This window comes from Castor canadensis, chromosome 3 (assembly GCF_047511655.1).
Source record: "Castor canadensis chromosome 3, mCasCan1.hap1v2, whole genome shotgun sequence".
Lineage (NCBI taxonomy): Eukaryota > Metazoa > Chordata > Mammalia > Rodentia > Castoridae > Castor > Castor canadensis.
In genome coordinates this window covers 34,499,777-34,525,172 of record NC_133388.1, presented here as the reverse complement: position 1 = coordinate 34,525,172, position 25,396 = coordinate 34,499,777, and the positions used below count along the sequence as shown (strand labels likewise).

Below are 25,396 nucleotides of genomic sequence, written 5' to 3'. Positions count from 1 at the left end.
GGGAAGAGGCAGAGTAAGCAGTCAGCTCATCCTCAGCCATCTTCAGGATATAGACATGAGTTACAGGTTTAAGTAGACAAAAGAACTGGGGGCAGGAGACAAAGATTTGCATAAACAGTCCCAGTCTCAGGTGTGTTCTAGTTGACCTATTATCAGTCCAAGTGTTCCCAGAGGGGTTCTGGAGAAGATGTTATTGCCGAGGTATCTGGTTCCCATAAGATGAGTGCTCCTACTTCAGGGTGCAGCCTCATCGTTGTAGGTAATTGTCCTCATTTGGTGGTGGTGGTGGAGGGGACTGTCTGTCCTACAAGTCTCCACTGCTCCTTATGGGAAGCTTCAGTCCCTTGTCATAAGATGTTATCAGTTCTGTCCTTTCTGGAATCCAAGGTGATTGCAAGGTGACTGCAAAGAGAATGGCTTAGAGCAAAGGTAGATACAAAACGGAAGCATGGATAACAACTTTCTCCTGTTTTCAGTTAATTTATGTACCCAAGTAAGGAGTCAGTGCTTTTCAGCAAAAACAATTTGAGTACCTCTTACACTGAATATGAGCTTTGGGGTTAAATAGGGGAAGAACTGCACTGGGGGAAGAGATACACATAGGTTAGCAGTCTTAGTCAACCTGCTGTCTGATTGATCATTATGTCATGTGTGGTTCTACATGTTATCTCCTGAGGGGGCAATTCAGTTTCCATCATTAGATAATTACTTCAGCTTCAGTTTTCTTCATAGGGTGATTGTTCCCACTTGAGGGGGGCAGTCCCAGTATGGGGTGATCTATCTGCAAGGTTCACTGGTCCCAGAATCCAAGTGACTATGGGAGAGAATTAATCAGAGAAAGGCAGGATGGAGTTAGTTCCTTCAGGTTTGGGCAGTGACTGAACATTTCTAGGTACTGTGTCAATGTTCTAGAATGGCATGTTGTAAAAGCCAGTGATTACCTTAGTTACTCTGATTTTTGTGTCTTCAGCCTTGAAGTAGATGATTATTTCATTGCCATTACAAATAGAGTCTTTACTTTGGAGGCATAAGTTAGTAAAGATGGTATTTTAGGTTAAAGAAATGACTTAAGTTTTTAAATATTATAATATTACCTTCCTAAAAGCTTGAGGCAAATTACAGTCAGTTATCATCATTCTGCTTAGTTCTATCTTACAAAATCATCTTGAACATTAAAGTATCAAATACTGTATCATTTAATGATCTGCTCCAAAAGAGATCCAGGGGTAGGTCCCTGTAAGTTTCTGGTCACAGCATTTTCTTCAAACATCAATATAACATCTTGTTTTATGAGGGTTTCTGCTTAAAGACAGTTATTATACATGTAAATTCACTAATATTGAACTCCTGGTCAACAGTAATATGCTTCATACCTGACCAAAGCTTATCTAATGCACCTGTTTTATCCATAGGTACCATACAGACTTCTTGTGCTTTGGGACACTCAGCATTTCAGCCACAGGCTTGGGGTCCATTTGCAAACAGTGAAACACCAGCAAAAAGAAAAAGGCGGGTGTCAGCAGCTCATGTCTATAATCCTAGCTACTTGGGAGGCTGCGATTGGGAAGGCCATGGTTCAAGGCCAACCCAGGCAAAAACTTTGTGAGACCTCCATCTTAACCAATAGGTAGGCCTGGTGGTATGTACCTGTCATATCAAACTATGTGGGAAGCTGCCATCCAGAGGACTGTAGCTCCAGGCCAGCCTGGGCGGAGACCCCATCTCAATGAAAAACAAAAAAAAAAGCTGGATGTGATGGTGCATGCCTGTCATCCCAGCAATGGCAGGAAGCATAAAATAGGAGGATCACCATCCAGGCAATTCTCCTGGGCAAAAAGTGAAACTTTATCTTCAAAATAACCAGAGCAAAAAGGACTAGGGTGTGGTTCAAGCTGTAGAGCACCTACCTAGCAAGTGTAAAGCCCTGAGTTCAAACCCCCAGTACCACCCCAAAAAAAGATCCCAAATGATCACAAAACTACTTCAAGAGTTGATTTTGGGTTTGCCAGTACATTTGTGGGAGTAGGAAAATTTATAAATATAGAACCCACAGATAATAAGGATTGCCTGCTTTTTTCCACCAGCAAGGTATGTCACTCTCATGTGCTTAATCACTAAAGGTTATCAGTTTTTAAATATTTGTGAATAATATTTCCTTTTCTGCCAACTCTTAGTGAGGTCAGTCATATTTTCTCGCACTTATCGTACATTAAATGCAGTCTTTGCTCGTGGAACTGTTCCTATTAAGTAGCTTTTTTTCTCCGCAGTTGTAGAAATTTTGCATTTTATGAATGTCAACCTTTTGTCATATGTTCTGTAAGTATTATCCCATTTAATTACTTGTTCGTTTTATGATTTGGATATCTGCCATATATTTTAAACAATCAAATGTCTGTCTCCCTTTTGTGATTTAAGGTCTCCCATCTTGTTTAACCTTCAAGATTGCATACATTTCCATTTTTATTGTTCATGTACATTTAAATCTTCACTCCATCTGGAATGATTTTTTATATAGTATTAGGCAGGCTCTATGTGTCTTCTTCCAGCTGAACAAGCCCCAGTTGTTCCGATGCTAATTAAAGTTTGAGGACAAGCACCCCATGGGACAGAATGAAAATCCAATAAGCCACAAGAAGGCAGTGCTCTTTTAAGTACTTTGCAGGGAAAAGAATGCCCCAGCTCCAAGGTATGACCTGTATGTCAGCATGATAGATATATCTCCTAAATCAATTGGGACTATGAGTTGCAAACATTAGACACCCAAATTCAAGTGGCATACATAATAATGTATTTCCTCATTCACCTTACTAAAAACTAGGGACATCCAAGGTAGAATGGGTTTTTTGGTTACTTAGATCCAGCAGCTCAACGATATCTCAAGAATTCAGTTTCTACTTGTGCTCAGCCTTCCTATCAGCCTTAACCCAAAGATGGCTTTCTTCCTGCTTACCAGGTGTTTGCCAAGAGCAACGAGGCTGTACTCTTCCTCATTCATGTACAGTGACTGTGGTGGATATTTCTACAGTGTTTTGGTTCTTTTGTGGTGGTTGTAAAGAACTTTCTGGGATCTAGAACCAAGGGAGGTTGGTGTCACGTAATGGATATCGATATCCGCCTGTGATATAACTGAGGGTTGTTGTTTTTGTTTGTTTAGTTTCTATCTGGTTGTTGGTGGATCTGTAACATCCACGGCTGGTTCCCAGGACCCCCCACCCCGAGATTCTCTGAGGTACCTACTATTCTTTACTCATCCCTTTCTGCTGAGCCTGCTTGAAATAGATTGTGTTTCTTACATAACATTTCCTTGATATAAGAGATTATCAAGGAAATGGTTCTTTAAGTGAAAGCTGGGGTATTGGAAGGAAAAGAATGGGAATCTGAGAATTGGCATGGAGACATTGGGAGGATTCGAGGGACCCATACACCCAAGGTTCCACACCTCACTAAATCTTCCTTGTCAACATAAGCAGCCCTTCTCCTGTGAAGGACATACAACTATCTGAAGATCCTTTAAAGACTTTGCCTCACTCCTTGGAGGATGTTAATTCCTTACCATTCACTCCTATGACTCCTTCATTGCTTCTATCCAAATATTGGAAGTTAGATCCCAGTATGTCCCAGAGAGCTAATCATAAAGCCATACCTTGGAAAAGTATTTCTTCTGCTCCTAGTATTATAATACTTTACACGCCAAAACTCACAATTTGTATCTTACTCTTCTTCCTAACAGGAACATCTGTTTTTGCAGTGACCAACTAAAATATTGCATTTCCCAAACTCCCTAGCATATAGGGGTGGCCATGTGACATATTCAATGAAGCATAACTGTAAGTCTGCCGGTTATTTCTAAAACAAAAAATGTTTTGGAATTCTAAGTGTTGTTCTTCTTTCCTGTATTTTCCTCTTTCTTACTGTGTAGATGCAGTCATTGTCTCTGGAACTACAGAGGTCATCTCATACTCATGAGGGAACAGCCAGGAAAACTACTAGGTCCTTAGATCTGACATTTTTAACTCCTGCACAAATGACAGCATTCACTTACTACTTTACTCCTTGTTATTTAATGGAAAGGAAAAAGGATCCTAATTTATTTAAACCATTGTTCAGTTTAAATTTACTCTTCCATTTGGCTAAACATAATCATGAACAGGTAATAAGATGAAAAAGTAGCACCAATGTAGAAAGCATCTATTTTCCCTAGAAAAAGTAAAAATTCCTGAGCTTCTCTGGTTGGGCCAATTTAGATCCTGTAACACCCTCTATCCAATCAGCTTGACCAGAGCAATGCTGTATGCTGATTGGCATAAGCCAGTAGGGTCCTCCTTGGGATAGGGGTCAATTCTGTTAAACCTATTTGATCTGCATCTCTTTGGGGATGACATGCTGAGAGGAAACAGAAAATATTTGGGTAGGAAGTAAGCAAATAACAAGTCCATTTTATCCCTATTGTAGATTTTGCCATCAAAATTTATTACTAATTAGGCTATTCTACTTTCATGATCACTGAGCAATTTGCTGGTTAGATTCAATTTCCCATAAAATTTATGACAGTGATAGGAACTCATCTACTAATAGGAGTCCTGTCATCAGATTGCCAGTTAAGGGATTTATATATAAGATTTCATGAATTAGTATCTACAAGTTTAAGTACTCTGAATCCTTTATCCTTACCTCCAGGTCATGGATCTGTTCTGCTTATAACAAACCAGGTCTGTGAGTCTGTGAGGATGAGGCCCAGGGGCCAGGCCAGGGAACTCTCTAGGTAAATGGCACCTTCTGAGTCATCCTAGTCTTTTAGAAATCTCCCTCTGTGGTACTTCTTAACATCTACTTGAATCCTTGATACAGCCACAGATGACATGAGTGTTACATTTTCATTATGTAAGATTTCAGCAGTGACATTTGCTCTGCCCAGGAGTATCCAAGATAGAATTCAGAGTGGAATAAAGCCAGTTCCTGTCCTCATAAAGTCAGCCTGATGCCCAAACCCTCACCACTGTAAGTCAGGATTAATTTGACAAGCTGCAATTCAGGTGAAGGGTGCTGTGATGGACATAACTGGAATGATACCAATCACAGGAAAATAGAGTGACTTTGCAAAAGCAAAAAGTCAGATTCAGTTTGTAAACTTTATGACACCTAGTATCTTTGCAGAACATCTGGGATACAGCTAAGTCATTAATATTTATTGATTACTTCTGACTGATGGAGATCTTATCCATGATAATCAGTAGGATGAAAGTTCTGCTCTGGAAGATAGAAGCTTTAAGAGCTTACTTTGTTTAGTATGGGGATAGCCATGAACAAGTCATCTCAATTAAATGATCTTCAGTTTCAAAACTTAGTTCTCATTATGGTTAAATACGTCCTGAACAGTTTCATTAATTTACTTTAAAAGGCCCTTTCTTTGTATCATAAAGTTCAACTTTATTGTGGTTCCTGAACAAATTAGAATAAATTTTGTGTTTGTAGAACCCAAATGAATGAGGATTAACTGCATGCTCATTAAAACTCTTTAAAATTCTGTTAAGACTCCTCCTTCAAGAATTCAGTTGATGAAATTTTCTCATTAGACTTCACAATGAGGTTGGAAAACAAAAGCTCACACTCTCAGCCCTACAAAGAAAACCTCTGAGCTACTCTTGCCAGTTTTTATTGCGTAAGACACTGAGGAAACAGCCTAATGAACTTGGCCTTGACATTGTCTTGTAGGTAACTTGTCTTTTAAAGAGATTCTTGTAATGATTTCAAACTAAACTATAATGCAGCATTGAAGTTCAATTAGCAGATTCATTAGCTGGGTCTTGATCACACCTCTGATCATCATCACTAATGGATGGTATTAAAGTTTTCATTCATTACCGTCATTAGTCCCTGTCAGTGATAAGGTTGCACAGAAATCTATTTGTGCTCAACTTCTAACCAGCATGTTAAATGGTGTCTCTATTTTAAGCACATATTGGTGGTTGGGGGATGCGACCCATTTAAAAGCCATTCATGAGGATGTAATTTGGGAAGTTTGACTGAAATGGCCAAGCCAGGGTGACACCACCTACTCTAATAAAAGACCAGATCCTTTTAGACAGCTAGATGAGTCTCAGTCCAGGGACAACAAGGGAAGTGGTTTACTCCAAAAGAAAACAGCAATTGCTTCAACTCATGGCAGGGAGGGTTGCAATGAAAAGAAAGATACCATTGAGGTGGTTTTTACCCCACAATGGTGGAAAGATCACCTGCATCAGAACCATCCCAGAAGCTAAGAAAGCCCTTAGACTTCTGGGGATGGTGCCCAGATATTGCCTGACAAGCACGTAGTATTCCTCCTAAGCTAACTCAAGTTTGAGAACCACCACTCAAGATACCTTCAAGAGGGGCAAAGAGGCAAAGTAGGGGCCAGGGGAAGACATCACAGCATTTGATGACAAAGTACTGAGAAATCATTCAGCTTGTATTTATTGTTAGGATTTTTGCCCTCAATAGCTGAAACAAGTTATAGGGGGAAGGGAGATCAAATTTGCAACAAGAGAAAAAACTTTTTTTTTTTTTTTGCATTTAAGTGGTTTGGGTTTTCTTCCTTTGTGTGGCCCTATTTAATTATGTGTATCTGAGTTGGCTATATAAAATAATCCTTGAACTTTGTACTATACATCTAAGAATCATGGATATGCTCCATTTTATTTCTGTTCTGAAAAGTTGTACATCAGTAATTCAAAATTTTTCTAGGCTACTTCATGCTTTGAGAAGCTGTTGAAAGGCCTAGAACCTGTTTTTTACAAATGCATGTACATCAGTACATAAAATCTTGTTTTATGTTAAAATCAGTACATAAAATTTAGTTTCTGGGAATTCATAAATCCGTAATCTGTGGACTCCAAGTTAAGAACCTCAGTCTGAGCCTAAACCACCCAGCCTGCAACTCTGTAAAGTGGCCCCGCCTATCACCCAGCCAGAGCAAGGAGAAAGTGGCTTCGTGTGTGCAACAAATGGATGAAAGAGACGCTAAAGAATTCAGCTCTCACAGCCTGAGATCTGTTAGAACTGCCCACAAAATATTTGTTTCTTCACCAAACATTTGAAGTTACCTGCCTTGGCTGGAAAGTCTCCAGCTTTTCCCTATTCACTCATTAAGATCTTGTACCATATTTAGTAAAAGAGCCTTAATTAAAGGCATGTTTAATGAATCTAATAAGATTATACCCCACTAATGACACAAGACTCCTGTTAGGCTGAGCCTGTATGTTTACATTTTGTCTAGCAAATGAAAATGACATTTTCTAGCAAATGGTTTTTGCAATTTCAGAATTAGTTTGTGGATCTGTGTAAGGGGCCTGAGTTTGATGTGGGCTGGTTATAAATTAGATTTGTTAAAAACTATTCCCTTTGGAAAAAAAGAAAAAAATAAGACCTATAATACCACTACCAAAGACATCTAACCAAATATTCTGTACTTACTATTTCATTCAATATAACTGTACTTTATGTGATATAATCACATCTGATTTCCTCACTTAATATATCTTATATATTTCAATTAATTACATGTATTTTATCATGTTTACTGGCATCCAGTATTTTGTAATATTTATGTATGTATTTTATTTGCTAAAGTGCCCACTAATAGATACTTAGACTCATTCCATAATATGAATTTCTGTCTTGTATACATTAATATTTGGGATTTTTTTGCTGCTGTTATAGCTAATCTTGAATTCTCTGAAGAAGTAGTTCCTTTGGAGAGTCAAGTTTTCTTGCTTAAAAGCAAATTCTACAGAGTCCAGGGTATTAGATGTAATTTGCACTTTTCACTTTGTTCTGGAAAACCAAGAATAAATAAAAATCCAATTCTATAGCCAATGCCCTCCCTCTCCCCCAAAGGTAATCAACCTCATTCTCTGAAATTTCAAAGGGAAAAAACTAGAAACACCACTGAAACCATTTTTAATTAGACAGTTAGCAGTTCCTAAAGCAAGCTATAATTTGCCCTCCCAAAGTAGAGGTTTTTTAAGCGAGCAGTTTAATCGGCATATTCTTGTTAAGCATATTTTATCAGATGTTAAGGCTCCAGAATCTAGACAGCATATCAAAGTGTATCAGATTAGGAATGTGATTTCCTTTGACTTCTGACTGGCTAAAGTATGACACATGACAGAATGTGTCTGTACAGATGGATCTTTTGGAGAAAAATAGGAGTTTTTTTATTAGCCATGGTTTTATACCATGATTGGAGGATTAAAAGCTGTTACTGTTGTCGTGTACAAATCTCATAGAATCTGCTTCTTAAAGTGTGGTCCATCGACAGTGGCATCAGTTGATTAGGAGTTTGATAAGTAGAAGCAGTAGAGCTCTCAATCAGAATTCTTAACAGGATCCCTAGTTGATTTTTTTTAAAGTTTCAGATGTTTATTATGGACTACAGCAAATTAATCAGACCAACCAAATATCCATACAGCCTCCATCCACTTCTCTTCACTTACATCAGTAGCACTTATTTCAAAGGAAATGATTCTTGCAGTAGTGTTTATAAAGTGATTTATAACATGAAAATTCTGTGTCTTAATATTAGAATTCACACGTCCAATCAAATAGCCATAAAATGAATCTTATCTCACTCTGTTTTCACTGTAGGGGTTTAGAGAGAACCTTCATTCATTCCTTTCTTCATTTTAATGACTAGTTTTTTTTTTTTAAGGCTTTGGAGCTCCTTCCCAACAAACTACAGATGCTCCTTGATTTATGAGGAGGTTACATACAGTGAAACCAATCCTAAGTTGAAAATATCATGAGTTGAAAATGCATTTTCTATACCTAACCTACTGAACATCATAGCTTAGCAACACAGTACACTGAGGAGTAAAGGTTATTTGCCCTCCTGTTTACATGGCTGAATGCTCCTGCTTAGCCTCACAAGTCCTCAGTCCTCACTGATCCTTAGGAAGGTCAGTATTCAGAATTTTAAGTACATTGTTTGCTGACACATGTCACTTGTGCAACATCATAAGCTGAAAATAATCAAACTATCATAGAAATAAGGAGTAGCTGTAGGAGAAGAAAACTGGAAAAGAAGACATGGTTCTATCTTTTCCAGGTTGTTGGCACCAACAACCATCAAATTATCCTTCAGTCTTTCTTGTCTTTTTACTCTCCCTGGACTACCTCTTTGCTCAGTTCCTCATCCTGTCTATTCTTCTCAGTCCTACTATTCCCACATTCAAGGTCATTTTCTATCACTCAGATTATTAAAACAACTTCCTACTGGATCTTCTTCCTGCCTCTGACCTCACCTTTCTCTTTTTCCTCCAAACTATCAGAATTATCTTTCTCAAATACCAACCTATGCCATTCTTCTGATTACAATCCTCCATCAACTCCCTTCTAACAAGATAAGGAAGAAATTGCTGAACATGGCAATCTACTGTTGTGTTTTATATTCATTCCTGCAGTTACTTGATGTATTGTTACCTCCTGGTTCTCCCTAGAAGAATCCTGCTTATCCAACAAGATTCAGCTCAAACACTCTCTCTCCCTAGCACCCTCATACAAAATAGTTTCCCTCTGTAATCCCAGGATACTTGTCTTCATGATGGTTGGTTCATGAGCTTTCTCTCCTCCCCAGTGAGGTGCCTGCCACACAGGTGATTGTGAATATGGATGGCCCCATATTCACATGTGAGATCATAATAGACACATTTGTTAGAAATAATCCTGTCCAATTTTTTACCAATGGTAACATCTTATAAAACTATAGTAATGTAAGTTCTTCTCAAACTGTCATAATCTATGAGCAATTTTGAGTTAAAACATCTGTATACTTTTATGCTGAATTCTTAATAGTCACTTCCATGAACTCAACTCCCGAGGGTCACCCGCCCACCCCCACACACATGCACACACACTAATGAATCTCAAGGACCAGCCTCTGTCCCCATGTCTCCTTAATCAAGCAGATCTTGACCCTAGTGGGGAAAATCATGTCCCTGGTGCTCACTGGATACCTGGTAACCATGTGGTTCCCTCAGGCTTGGGCTGCCCATGACAGGCTTGTGCCTCCTATGGAGTTTACCCTCAAGTATTTGTGGGGACCGTGGCCACAGCAGAGCTCTTCTCCATGCTGTTAAATAGGCGGCATGTCTGGGGATTGATTCTGACCTCTGCTCTTCCCAGATGACTGGTAGAGTCACTTAAGGTCCCGAGTCCATATTTCTGGGAAATTTGTTCCTATTACAGTTAGGAGTATGGTATGCAAGTGAGAAATGCACAAATTAACTTAAGATGCATAAATGTACTGACTCAATCACCTGGGAGCTCTTGGGATAAAACTCCCTCCAGAGATTCCTGGTGCTCAAACAGTATCTTCTCTTCCTCCCCACTTTTGCCTGTTTGTTGACCTCATATTTTTGATGGTCTGTCTGATTTATACGGCCATTGGAAGATCTCAAATTATAGCCTTACTGCTAAAGTGATGCATGAAGAATAAGAATCATTCCTCCATTATCAATGCTAAACAGTACTGGGGAAGAGCCCTACTTAGCCTAAGATACATCTGATGCCAATCCCATAGGACAGTTGCTTGTATAAGGCATGTAATATATGCTGTAGGTATGACTTACCCTGAGCCACTTATCATCTGAGGGGCCTGGGATTAGAGTATCAAGTCAGCAGCCTCTGGAGAACCAAATGAAAATGAAAAGAGAGATTCTTCCAAAGGAAGGGATGAGGATGGGCAAAATAACTAGTGTCCATTTTCATTCTGGTTGGTCCTAGCATCTTCTCCTGTGGTAGGGAGAGAGGGAATGTTTCATGGGGACTATGGTTGTCCCTCTGGGACTTATGACCATTGTTAAGAGAAAGAGCAAAGACAACTATAAGCAGAGAGAGATTTACTTACATATGAGATTGAAATTTGAAGGAATTCATACCTAGCAGCCATAATTGTGTTTGTGAAATTGAAAACAAAGTCAGTTGCAAAAGAGAGGAGGACAGAGTGGGAACTTGAAGAGCTAGTAAGGGTTTGAGGAATGAGAGATATAGATGACCAGGGACAATGAAAAGAATGACTAAGAGATATTGAGGTCCCCATGAAGATTGGAGACTGGTTCAGTCAGGCTTCTCTGGAGCACAAGAAGGAAGAATGAGTGTGTCTGTACATAGCACATTTATATTACATATACAAACACGTATTATGTATACAGGTTTATTTCAAGGAATTTTCTCACTCGATTTTGAGGAATGGCAAGTCTACGGTCTCCAACAGAGGCCTCAAGCTGGAAATTCAGGCAGAAGCTGATGCTGTAGTCTTGAGGCATAATTTCTTCCTTAGGGAAACCAGTTTTGCTTTTAAGGCCTTCCAGTGGATTGGGATCAGCCCACCTACAATATTAAGAATGTCTCTTTTATTTAAAGTCAGTTGATTATAGCTTCTAGCCCTATCAACAAAATATATTCACAGCAACACTTAAATTAGTATTTGATTGATTTACTGGGTACCATAGCCTATCACCATGACCCATTAAACTGTCATGGAGACTGTGAACTTAGAGCCAGTTTGCATGGTATTCGATTATTTCCCTACTCAGTTCAGCAGAGCTAAGTATCTAGCAGAAAAGAGCAGAGAAGGTGATCCACTGAATTGATTATAGATTGGAGGGGTTTTCAGGGTGGGACACTGAAGTATAAAGGTGACATGTTGGAGCTGCTGTTAAGGGGATGATTGGATGATGTCCATTGGGGTCACTGCTGAACTGAGAAGTTAACTCCCCAAGGGTGAATGGTGATAATAAGAGTATCAACCACATAGGTTAAAATAAATAATGAATGAACAATGCCTGTGTTGAGCACTGAACTAAGTACCACATTAATTTTAAATTACTGTCATTGTGGTTTCATTTAACTATCAAAGAACTGACAGTTTCCATGAAGTCAAAGAGTAGAGTTGGTGGGAGTAAAAGAATGAGACAGTGTGATATATTGGAGCCCATTTATTTACTCAAGTAACAGTTATTTACTAAGCAGTAACTTGGAGCTGAGTACTGGCTTAGTTGCAAGAGATGGAGCTGTGAATGCAATAGACAATGCCCTGCCCCTCAGGGCTCACATTCTTTAGAGGGAGGAGGCATCAGCTGATATGCAAACAGGTCAACAAAGAAAACAAGCAGCAGGTCTGTGGGGAAAGTGTTATGCAAAAAATAAAGCTGAGTTAGACCATGGAGAGTGGTAGGGCCAGACAGGGTTGGGGTAGGATGAGAGACTGATAAGTGCTATTTCAATGGAATGCTGGAGGAATGAAGGAAGTGAGCCAAGAAGACATGAGGAAGAAAGAATTCCAGGAAACAAAGATGGTGTGCACAAAGATCCCAATGCCAGAGCCTGTGGTTTGGGGGAGTAAGGGGGAAATAAAGTTGGACAGGAATCAAAAGTCTTCATAAGTTCTCTGGAATTCACTCTGAGGTAGCCATTGAGCAGGGAATTGGAAACACAGAAGTGACATGATTTGACCTACCTTTTATAAGGGACATTTTAGAGGCTCTGGGGGAATGGGCAATAGGAGGACAAGGGTAGAAGAGAGAGACCAGATGGGAAGCTGTTACCATAATCAGGCAAGAAGAGTCTGATTGGAGTGCAGTGTTCAGTGTCAACAACACCAGAATATGCCCAATGGGCATGCATGACTGAGAGGGGCCTGAGGGTGATGATCAAGATCACCCAGAACCCATTTCTGGAGGGTTCCTCTACACTGACTTGGGGCTGAATAGGTAGGAGAAGACTGTGATCCAGGTTCTATAGTCCTTTATGAGTAAGGAGTTGTGATTAAGAAGGTAGTGAAAGACTGGAGAAGGTGTATAAAGAGTAAGTTTGGTTGGATGTTAGGTAGGTGCTAGAGGCTCCTGCCACAGGGCCCTTTGCACACACTGCTTTTTTTGAGGAAAGTCTCTCTTCTTGACTCAGTCTCTTTCATCTACTCTCAGGTTTCTAATTAAATAGATTGGTCAGGAAGTAATGCATACAGAAACTAAATGAACTTTTTTTTTTAATGGTACTGGGGATTAAACTCAGAGCCTCATACTTGCTATCCAGGCCCTCTACTACTTGAGTCACACCCCTGATCTTTTTGCTTTTAGTTAGTTTTTTTCAGATAGGCTCTCAAGCTTTTGCCCAGACTGGCCTCAAGCCCAGGTGTTCCTCCTGTCTCCGCCTCCCTAGTGGTTCAGATTACAGGTGTGCTTGTGCATGCCTAAACAGACATCCTTACCTTTATTCCCTGACACCTGGAATTCGGCAGCTTGAGTACCTTCCACCTGAAAGTCTAATGTGGAAGAAGTATCTTTAGGGAAGACACAGGTCTGCCTTGAGGCTAGGGTAAGAAGGCTGGGGATTTCATTGACCATGGGCCAAGAGCTTCAGCAAGCACAATGGAGAATGTCTAGAGGGCGTCAGTAGAGGGAGGAAGACTGAATGGGAGGAGGCAAAGAGAGGAGCAGAGAAAGAAGAGACACTGGAGCAGAACTGAAGGTGCCAGAAAACAGCATCCACTGAGCACAGAGATCCTGATCAAGACCACAGCTGGTAGTATGTGCAGCCTGTCCGCTTCCTGGGACACCAAGCCCCAGAGAGATGTGAATAGAAGTTGTCTGAGGTGGTGTGAGGACTGACTGGACACCGAGGAGTCCCTATTCTATAGCTTGAATGAGCTCTAGCCTGGAATGGCTTGGAGGCCTGGACCCAATGCCAGTGGGACTGGGAGAGGGAGCAGACCCCAAAAGTTCTTTATCCACAACTGTCAAGTTCTTCATACTGTCACACTCCAGAGTCCTGAGCACACTGTTTGTGATGCTAGCCTCTCTGCCTTTGTATGTGTCCCCTATCATTGAATTTGTCTAGGCAATAAAGTGAACAGCTACTTAGAATGAAGGTGGAGGATGGAGGTTTGGCTATGTCTTGGGGGATGAACTTAGCTGGCCTCTGTTATCCACTTGACCTTGAGCATCGATTCTCTGCCAAATCTTGCCTCTGTATTTACCTTCACAAGGAGAGAATGCAGGCATGTCTCAGGTGGGTAAATTGTTTATGGAACACAGGCTTGTTGGACTTTACAAATGGTTTTAAAATGTGGAAACTGTATTAAAAATGAAGTGAGATCAGCAACGTCTGCAGGCTCTGCAAATGAAATGTCACTTGGATTTAAATCCACATCCAAGGATCTGGGTTGATCCTTTGCAGACTTGCTCTAGTGCCATGCTTACCCTACTGTTTTCTGTTAACCTTTCTCGCATGTGTTTGGCAGAGCTGGGTATAAACCCACGTCCACAGCAAATGCAGGGGAAGCATGGTACCCACTGTGGTGGTTTCTCAGGTGGGAGAAATAGGGTCTCAAGCCCGTGGGAGACAGACTGGAAACTGCCCAGCATGGAGGGCAGTAGTGTGACCTCCTCTGCCCATGAAGAGTGGAAGGGGTAATTCATAGCTTGAGGATGCTATGAGGAAGGGGCTATGAGAGGCAGAGTGGCTACTTGTTTTTCCAAGCACTCTTGGAACAGGAAAACTCCAACCCCAGCATTCAGGTGGTGTCTCTACTTCAGGCGAATTCAGGAACAGAGAGGTAGGGTCGTGTTATGCTTGAGAGCATGGTCACCCACTGCCCAGAGGGATGAGAACCAAATCCTCATGGTGTTCTGTGGCTTATGTCTCTTATTGAACATTTGCCATGCTCTGTGTCTTGATAAAAACTTGACATGGCCAGGCGCTGGTGGCTCATGCCTGTAATCCTAGCTACTCAGGAAGCAGAGATTAGGAGGATTGTGTTTCAAAGCCAGACCCAGAAAATAGTTTGCAAGACCCTATCTTGAAAATACCCAACACCGAAAGGGGCTAACAGAGTGGCTCAGGTGGTAGAGCCCCTGCCTAGCAAGCATGAGGCTCTGAGTCCCACCAAAAAGAAAAGCCTAAAAAAACCTTGGCATGCATTGCCTTTAATTCTCTCAATCTTCTCAACTGTGTTAGGTTCAAAATTCTGATTGTATAACTCAAGGTGTGAGTGGGTAATCACCTAGGAGAACTAACCTCACTCACGAGGGACTGATGTATAGAACAGGAATGCCAGCTGGTTATTTTGCAGTGAGACAGAAAAAAGGATACTTAATGTTCTCTGCCCAGTGAGTTTTATCTGATGTCAAGGTTATATGCAAACGTAAATTAAGAGCAGAGGTTACTATGAGTATGAAATAGTACAGGTCGAGAGAGGTAGGGGACCTTACCCACAGGGTCACAGATCTGTGAGGGTCGTGGCTTCAGCAATGACCAGCCCACTGTGAGGCTCACCATGGGGTGGAGTGAGAGGGCACCACCAGTCCCAACCTCTCTCAGTTTTGCTTGCAGAGTCTCCAACACTGACTATGTTAGTCAATTTTCTGTAACTGTAACAAAATAACTTAAAACAAGGACAGTTTCACTTTGACTTGGTTTCCAAGGTTCTGGTCATGGTTGTTCGGCCCCACTGCTTTGGGGCCTGAAGTGAGACCACACATCACAACAGGGAGCCAAGTTGCTCACCTCATGGCAGCTGAGGAGCAAAGGAAATAAAGAGGAAGAGACTGAGATCCCAACTTCTTCTTCAAGGGATCACCTCCAGTGATCTAAAACTTCCCCCTAGTTCCACCTCCTAAAGATCTTAAAGGCTGGGGGCCAAACCTTTAACCATGGGCATTTGGGGGACATTGAGTTCCAAACTATTAGCCCTGACCATCACCCAGTTGGGATGATACAGTCCTTTCTTTGGACATGTTAATCCTGGGCTTTCAATAAGCTGTAATCTTACTTTGCCTCATACTTTTTGGGTCCACTATTGTTGGTTTATGATTATAAGCTCTACAGAAAAATTTTATTATTTCATTTCCAAATTCGTGTGGAGGTACCCTAATGTCAAGCCCATCTCTGCCTGATAGAAGGTATTATTTGACATTGTGCAGTTGTGCAAGCTTGGTTATTGGCTTTCCCTGGCAGCTATCACCATTTGTCACGGTGTCCGCTTAGGTACTTGCTTATGGTCTACTTCTCCTGTTAGAATGTACACTTTGCTTTATTCACTCCCGTACCCCAGCACCTGGAACGGTATGTGGCACAAGGTAGGAGGGGGCAGGTGATACAGATGTATGTTGGATGGGAGACACTCCATCCCAGGTCTGCCTGGCCCTGAGGACCGTACCACCACAATCTCAGCTTGGTGAGGCAGAAGAGGGCAGGGAAATCTGAGATAATCAGAGTCAAAATGAAAATCAAGTGAAAACTCTAGAGAAATGTATCTCCCTACCGCTTCTTAAAGAGCCAGCCTGGTTAGGAGTAGACTAGCGCTGATGACACACAGAGAGGTAAGAATGTGGAGGGCCTTTGTCTGGCATAATTGACATAAACCTTGATGAACAATTTGTCCCATTTTAAATATATTTGAAGCTGATCTCTGCAGGCACATGAATCATGCACAATTTCTATTTCCGTTATCATTTAGACTGCATTTATTTCCATTTGCAATGCTGCACCCAAAGGTAACATCATTTATCTGGTAACCACCACCTGCATTTGGTGTCTAAGAAGAAACACCTGGGCTCAGCAATTGCCTTTTACAACCCCAAGCCCAAAATATGATTATATGGCTCCACTACAGCCTGTCAATTTACTAGTTGCTAATAGCTCATTGGTGGGATTATATGTGTATTGTGCATACTTTTTAAATTACAGAATTGTGTGAATAACTCACAAAATTTTAACACAGTACCTAGCATTGCTTATCAGATATACTTTTTCTATGGGGATATGTAAATTCTAGAATATGTTCTATATTTCTTACAATAGAAAGTGGAATTTCCTCTAAATCTCATTTTTCCCACTTCATATCTTCCCATTCACAATACAGAGCAGGTACAGGGCCTGGACTGGGGTATAATGGGGTAGGTTTACTTTCCCTTATCTTTCTATCCAGTTAGTGTAAGAACACAGTAAGAACGAGGTGACCTTAAATTATCTTAAAGGCCATTAAAATAAAATCTTATCCCAAATCAGATGGAGATACTTACTACTAGAGAGTTTTGTACCTTCTTCAATAATTAAAGATAGCTAGCAAGATTTATAGACAATGCAATTTTCATGATGCATTGAAAAATGTGTTCTTTCAGCAGCTGTGTTTATCACACAATATCTCAAAATTGCTTGGCAAAATGAAAGAGAGAGTGGTTAGGGACCTTCCCAACATATTATTAAGGTCATTTTCAAGCAAACTGAAAAGTCTAAAGTAATCACAGAGTGAATACCCATGTACCTGTCACCTACATTTTACAGTCAACGTTTTGCTGTTTGCTTTAACACTATGCATATATCCATCTCCCTCTCCATCTTTTTTTGATATTTTAAGTTGAAAAATTCAGTACATTTCATCACTAAACACTTCAGCATGCATACCATTAATTAGCACTCAATATATTTTAAGGTAAGATTTATCTAAAGCAGCATACACAAATTTTTAAGTTTTCCATTCAGTCAGTTTTGACACCCATGTAATGCCAATCCCTAACCAAGTTACAGACTTTATTTCACCCAGAATGTTGGTGCTAGTGCTTCTTCCCACCCTGCCCTCACAGAGAGAGGCAACCAGTGTTCTGAGTTTTTCAGCGTGGATTAGTTTAGTCTATTCCAGAGCCTTATGCAGTTCTAGAATCATGCAGTTTATACTTCATGGAAATGCATAGAATATATACTATTTTGCATAAGCCTCTTTCACACAGCACACTTTTAAAATTCGTCTCTTTTTTTGTATCTGTACCTATTTTAGTAATGTATAGTCATCTTCATGCTGTGTAGTATTCCACCGTATGGGCATACCACAATGTGTTTACCCACTCACTTAGCCATTTTCACCCAGACTGTTTCCACTTTCAAGTTACAATGAACAAAGCTGCTATGCACATTCTTGTAGAAGTCTTTTTATAGACGCAAGCCTCTGCTTTCTTTTGAACCCCCTGATGTATGTAATCTAGCATGGAGTCTGCACATAGTAAGTATTCAGTGTTTATCACCCTGGCATGAGATGTACATGTTGGATTTTATAATGTATTGGGCTTCCCCTGCTGTTCTCATGTGAGCTCCATTACTGCACGGCAAAAGGACAAGGCCATCCATAAAATGGAAGCTAAGGTACTGGCTAAGTAATTGTGAGAGGTAAACTAGAACCTAGGTTTCCAGACTACTTGCTCTTGAGTGCTATCCCAGGGCCAGGCAGCATGTGCTCCTTCCCTTAACCATTGGGCCTGTACCATGGTTTGTATTCTGGCAAACTAGAAAACTATGGCTATTAGCATGTCAGCAACAGAACTTAAGCATTTTTTTCTCTTCCACATCATCTTGTTTTCTTATAGCTGGGTGGTCTTAGAGTGAACCTGTGGGTGGGGGGGAGGAGCAGGTGTTGAGGAGCAACCTAAGTCAATCAGCAGTTCTTGTTGATGACTCTCAGGTATCTCCAATCAGAGAGACAGGCATGAGCTCCCTAAGTCTCTCTATACCATCAGTCCACCAGCCCCCTAGTGCTCATGAAAACCAGACTCAGACCTGGTTCTGCAATACATAGAAACATTTATTAACAAGGGAATTCATACACTATACTGAACACTCATACAGCCTGTCCCATAGACTTACAGAGGCTCTCATCTGTGCTTTGAGGCACTCCAGGAGCATCTTGACATAGTGGTCTGGTGGCAGCATTAGAGTGCTTGCTATTCAGTCCTGGAGGAAGTGGTAGGATACAGGGCTAAATGCACTTCCAGACATCAGCCTTCCTTTGAAAGCATTTGTGAGACTAACCAAGCCCTAGACCATCTTCATGTAAACCTTAAGGTTTCTAAACTGATCCACCCATCTTTCATATCCCTTATTTCATTATTGAAAGGGGACTTTTTAAATTTTATTTTTATTATATGCTTGTGGTGCTGGGAGTACATTGTGACATTTATAAAAGTGCTTACAATATATCTTAGTTAAATTCACCCCCTCCATCATTCTCCTTTGTTCCCCCTCCTCCCATTCTTAGAATAGTTTCAACAGGTCTCATTTTTCCATTTTCATATAGGAGTATATAATATTTCCACTATATTCAACCTACTTCACTCTTTCTTTATATCTTCCTCCCTCCTACTGGTACCAAGCTCCCAACATGACCTGTTTTTATCTTCTGGTCCTTCGTTTTTTAAAAGAGACATTTTTGTTTAAGATAGCTATACAAGGAGTTTCCTTGTGACATTTCCATGTGTATATGTATTATAGCCCAAATTACTTCACCATCTCCATTTTTCTTCTTTCTATGTTAGTCCCCTTCTTATGGTGATTTCAACAGGTTAAAAAATTCTATATTCATTCTTGTATAGGAAGTACACCATATTCACCTTTCTTCCTTCTTTTACCATCCCTCTCCTATAATGCCCTCCCCTTAGCATGACCTGTTTTTCATTCTTGTCCTTTGTTGTTTAGGCGTCTGTTCATTGTTCAGTGAGAATTTTGCCTTGGCATTATACATGTGCATCATTGTACTTAAGTCAATGAAACCCCCCTCCACAATATTTCCTTGTCCTTTTCCCCCATCCTGTGCTATTTAACAGTTTTAGTGTGTTTCCTTGTGTGTTGTTCCTACACAGATGTGATATATTTCAATATTATTTGTTATCTTTCTTTTCTTCTTTTCCTCCTCTACCAGTCCCTTTTGGGTACATATTCTGTGTGTGTGTGTGTATATATATATATATATTGTGTATGTATATGTATATACACACATACATATGTGTGTATGTATATATATATATGTATATATATATGTGTGTGTGTGTGTGTGTGTATATTTGTATTGGGCCCCCATGCCACAATTCCACATGTGAGAGAAAACATGTGGCCTTTATCTTTCCTAACCTGGCTAACTTTGCTTAAGATGATGCTCTCCAGTTCCATCCATTTACCTGTAAATGACAAAATTTCATTCTTCTTTATGGCTAAATAAAATTCTCTTGTACATAAATACCAAATTTTCTTAATCCATTCATCAATTGTGGGGCATCCAGAGCTTGGCTATTGTTAATAATGGTGTAACAAACATGGATATACAGGCATCTTTATTGTAACCTGACTTACATTCCTTAGGGTATAGCCCTACGGGTGGTATTGCTGGATCATATAGCAGTTCTATTTTTAGTTTTTTGAGGCATCTCCATACTGTTTTCCATAGTGGTTGTACTAATTACATTCCCACCAACAGTGTGTGAAGGTTCCTTTTTCCCCACATCACCAATATTTGTTGTTGTTTGTGGTCTTGATGATAGCCATTCTAACAGGAGTGAGGTGGAATCTTAACGTAGTGGAAAATGAACTTCTAAAATAACTTTACCCTATTTAATGAGCTTTCTGGTAGAGACTCAGACACACTTTAGTGATGCCACCTCTGGAAGCATTAACTCTGGATCTTGCAAAGGCTCACCAATACCACTGTACAGATTTCCACTCAGGGTGTTCCACATATGAATTGGAAACAGAAAGATGCCTTCACATGACTACATATACACATTAAAGCTCCCTCATGCCTCTGGAGTGTTTTATGTAAAACAGATCACTTTGGGAAGATACAAACTTTATGTGCTCTCCTAGTCTCTCTCCCAATATCTCTGCATTTTCATGAAAATATTGGATTTTCCATTTCAGGCAATCCTTTGAATAAGTATGATTTTCTGCCTTTACCCTTAACCTGGTTAGAACTCTAGTCTTGATCCTCATCTCATTCCTCTCCTCTCCCACCAATGACAGCAAATGGCAAATTGGACAGTGAAAGTGTCCACCTGGGGAATTTGAAATGCAAGTCTAATGTTTAAATGTAGCTCTGATTATGGTTCTTGGCTATTGGATGTGACTTTCATTTGCATAGCAATCAATTTTACTCATGGCAAACAGTACTGAAACTGAGCTGCGGTATGATGCTTTCAAGTGACTCATAGGTTATGAAAATGCCAGTCATTTTTGTAGCTATTGCTATTGGTTAAGTTTTTAGCCTCATTATTAATTATGTCAATATAAATTTATTGTGATAGAAAATTACTTAGGGAATTTTTAAGTTACTCATTAAAATTAGAAATAGTAAATATTTAAGCTTGCATAGAATATACTGAGAGTTTGGGGTTCCAGCACTTTCCATGTTTGAAAGGTTGTCTGATAGTTTGAGAGTTGAGTTTTGAATTTCATTTCCTTTTCTTATTAAAATGTTTTTTTTAATGCAGATACTTTAAAACTGCTGAGGCCAATAGGAGAAGGGGACCAGGAACTAGAGAAAAGTTTAGTTTGAGAAGAATTAACTTAGAAGGAAACACACATGTACAGGAAAGCAATGTGAGTCAACTCCCTGTATAGCTATCCTTATCTCAACCAGCAAAAACCCTTGGTCCTTCCTATTATTGCTTATACTCTCTCTTCAACAAAATTAGAGATAAGGGCAAAATAGTTTCTGCCAGGTAGCGAGGGGTAAGGGGGGAGTGGTAAAGGGGAAGGAAGTGGGGAGAAATGACCCAAACATTGTATGCACATATGAATAGAAAAAAACTTGAAAAAAATATTGTTTTTGTGGTTTGCAACAGAAATTTCTATAATATATTTAATCGTGGTGTAAAGACTTGCAGGTTGAACCCATTCAATGCCAATTTGTGGTTAATTCCAACCATTAAAAGTATGCCTTTGCTACATTCAGTATATAAAGCAGGTAAAGGAAAAGCCTGGTGTGGAATTTTATGTATACAATGGGAATTGCAACCATGTTGATCCAATATGGATGTCAACAAGTTCACCTGCCTATTGACCAAAATCCCCCCAATTCCCCTTTATTTTTGTCAATAAAGGCATGCTTTATTTTTGAAAATGCTTTAAACTCCCTCTGTCTCTTGATCCAGCTCTTAGACAATGTTTCCTAACTGGCTCCATAGGTAGTTTAAGGTACTTTTGGTCTGTAACCTATGGCTTGGTCTTTCTTCCCCCGCCCACCCCTAATCCCCTCTTAGTCTATAAAAAAAAAAAATCACCTGTAATTCTTTATGTTAGAGAAAATAACTATTTGCATTTAAGGTATTTCTTTCTATATTCTTTTCCAAGCATATATAATCAAACATCAGATCACAATTTTGAGGTTTAATTTTACCCCTTGACATTTTATTTAACTGGCTTTATTATCAGATATTTAAGTTATTTGTAAGTTTTGTTCTTATAAATAAGGAATATATAGTGTGTTGGGTGGCTATTCAAATAAATATTTGAGAGCATATCTTTAATTGTCTCCTATGATGCCAAGAAATGAGGTTTTCATGCCCAAAGGCATGAACACTGTTAAAATTCTTGACACATATTGAAAATTGCTTTCCAGGAAATAGTGCCAATTTCCAGTCCACTAAAAGCATTTTAGAGTGCCTGTCTCATTGCAGCCATACCATTTAATACAACTAATAAGATAATGATATTCACTTGCCAACTTTATACAGTTTCTGAATTCAGAAACTTGATGGATGATGTGTGCTAGAATATCAAATTATGACTTACTTCATTTCAAAATTTTGTTTTGCTTTTGCTGGGAAGGAAACCTTTTTCTTCTCCCAACTTAGGACCAGTTAAGGAAGGGAAGGGGGCTGCAAATTAACTGACAATAGACAGATTAGCAGAAGAAAAGTTTATTTACACATGCAGGGGAGGGCTGCATGTAATGAACTCACTTTCATAGCTAGCTATAAAAGTTTATTACAAACTCAGCAAAGATAGAGAGGGAGCAGGCTCAGGCTTACATAAGAAAATATGAAGGTTCTGTTGGGCTTTTTGATACTAATGACAGGGACACTATGTCACCGTGGCAGCTGAATTTTCAGGAAACTCTCTTGGATAGGGGTCACCTTAATCTGTTTTTTGCTATTAAAACAGAGCACCTCTAACTGAGACATTTATAAACAATAGAAGTTTATGTGGCTCATGGTTCTGAAACCTTGGAAGTTCAAGAGCCTGGTGCCAGTGCCTGGCAAGGGGTTCTGTGCTGCGTCATAACATGGTGGAAAGGCAGGCAAGCATTCATGAAATGGGGTGTGTGTGGGAAGGTGAGAGACTGGTGTACATGACAAGAGGAGGAGCTGTATTAGTCCATTTTCTTTATTTTTCAGGAGTTGCAGAGTAAAAGTTTCGTAGATGCATAGAGTGTACTTTAAACAAGTTTACCACAGGCCCAAACTCCAGGGATTCCACAAAGACATGGTAAAGGCACAGAGAAAGGAAATTTATTATGAAGCCCAAGACACACCATAGGAAGCACTCAGCCCTTCTTCAGCCATCATCTTCAGGGTACAGACATGAGCTGTAAGTTTAACTAGAGAATCAGGGGCAAGGGAAGAGAGATATACATAATTATTGAGCAGTCCTGGTCACAGGAATGCTCCTGTGGATCATTGTGTCAGTTCTTGTTTTTGGAGGGATTCTGGAGCTGTTACCATTGTCATCACTAGACAGATAAACAAGACATTGTTGTCTGGTAGGTGGTCTGTTCTATGGGTCTCTGCTGTTGCTTTCCTTGGGGGAAGTTTTCTCTATCCTTCTTGTTTTCTCCATCTCTCCTAACCTTCCCTGATTCCCAGGTGGCTGCAAAGTGAATATCTTACAAGGAACACAGATATAAAACTGGAAAAAGGTATGCCAAACTCTTCTCCTGCATTTAGTTAATTTGTGGGCTCAAGAAAGGAGTCAATACTCCTCAGCAAAGCAGCTTTTAAGCATCTGTTAGAAAAGTCCAAGTTTGGGTGTGGTCCCATTGGTTCAATCTGTAGTGAGGAATCCTGGGCTATCACAACATAGTGGAAAAGCAGAGAGGAAACCAATCACATGCAGAAGGAGCCAATTGGGTGGGGTAAACTCTTTTTATGACAAATCATCCTCACAAGATCTAGCTCACTTCACTGAGGACACCTCTCCAATGAACTCTCATTGCTGTTCACTGCATCCTAAATCTTCAAGGTTCCACCACCACTTCCAAATAGTACCATATTGGGAACAAGCCTCCAGCCCACAATTCCTTGGGGGCACACTCAAACCATAGCAGGTTCAAATTTACAGCAATTCTATGATCTCCACAACTAACCTGTCCCTGTGATAGTCATTGATCTAAGGCAGAACCCTTATGACCTAATCACCTCTTGAAGGCCCACCTCTAATATCATTATGGCAATTAAATTCCAACTTGAGGTTTGGAGGGGACATTCAAACCATGGCAGGGGTTAATGCCAGCTGCATTGGAGAAGGTGGGGTGGTCGTTTTCCATTTGTAAGGAAAGCCTTTTATGTCTTCTGTATCTCAAATATTTCACTTTTAAATAATTTTTATGCCAACTCTTGGGGCTCTGAGTGGGTCTGTACACTTTCTACATGATTTTTAATTTCATAACTAAATGTGCTCAATGATGATTACACTTTTCTAATTAGGCTGAAGATTAGTAATACTGGCATTTTCTACCATTTTTAATCAGTATGTTACTATTAAGGAATAATATAGCAGAAGAAAAGAAAGAAATGTGATTCCAAGATGGTGGCTAGAAGGAGGAAGCAGAAAGCGTGCCTCCTACAATGAAATCTTGGAGAAACGCTGGAGACACACCTTGCAGGCAAGGCCATCAGGAAGAGGCAAAACTTTGACCACTCCACACCTCCAGCCTGTGCAGAGAATCTCCACTTCATGTTAAACGGAGAAACCAGGAGGGCCCCCAGGCCGCCTCCAGTCGCCTGTGCCCAGACGGCTTGGGAAGACGCAGACAAGGTGAGCTAAATGGTACATGGTACTTCCACAGACAACCCTGGGCCAGATCAGCATAGCCCACTGGACAGACCAATCCCCACCCAGGGAAAAAAGAGAAACTGAGTAATAAGCAATAAGAACAATAAAGACACGTGGGAAAGAGGGTGGGGTGCCCTGAGCACCAAAGAGGGGGGAGGGAAATCCTTCCCGGAACTGTAAATAAACAAGCTGGGCCTGGCTGGAGAGGGCGGGAGCACCCAGCAACCAGGAGCGGGAAAGCTTGTGAGAGTGGCGGAGGGAGGAAAACTCCACAGGAGAGGAGGGAAGACCCACTTCCCACGTGAGCTGTAAACAAACACACCGATCAGCAGGAGCAGAGCACACACCCAGCAATCAGGAGCAGGAAAGCTTGTAAAAGCGGCTGTGGGAGGAAAACTCCACAGGAGATGGGGGAAGACCCACTTCCCACGTGAACTGTAAATAAACACACAGGCCTGAGAAAGCGGATGCAGTGTCACCTCCCCCAGTGTGCTTGGAAAGGGGAAAGCTTGTAGCAATGGCATCACACACAGAACTCTGAGTAAAC

The 25,396-nt window shown here is 40.4% G+C and overlaps 1 protein-coding gene, 1 long non-coding RNA gene and 1 pseudogene across 15 annotated transcripts in view; 2 read left to right on the top strand and 1 right to left on the bottom strand.

The window, feature by feature from the left end:
* Rgs6 (regulator of G protein signaling 6) overlaps positions 1-25,396 on the top strand; it is a 562,790-nt gene that overhangs the window by 257,748 nt on the left and 279,646 nt on the right. The gene's annotated exons all lie outside the window — the stretch shown is intronic.
* Positions 943-6,579, top strand: LOC141421275 (uncharacterized). The gene is made up of 3 exons (XR_012445884.1): positions 943-2,686; positions 3,155-3,229; positions 3,731-6,579. It is a non-coding gene; the product is annotated as an uncharacterized lncRNA (long non-coding RNA).
* LOC141421791 (small nucleolar RNA SNORA51) lies at positions 16,876-16,996 on the bottom strand (annotated as a pseudogene).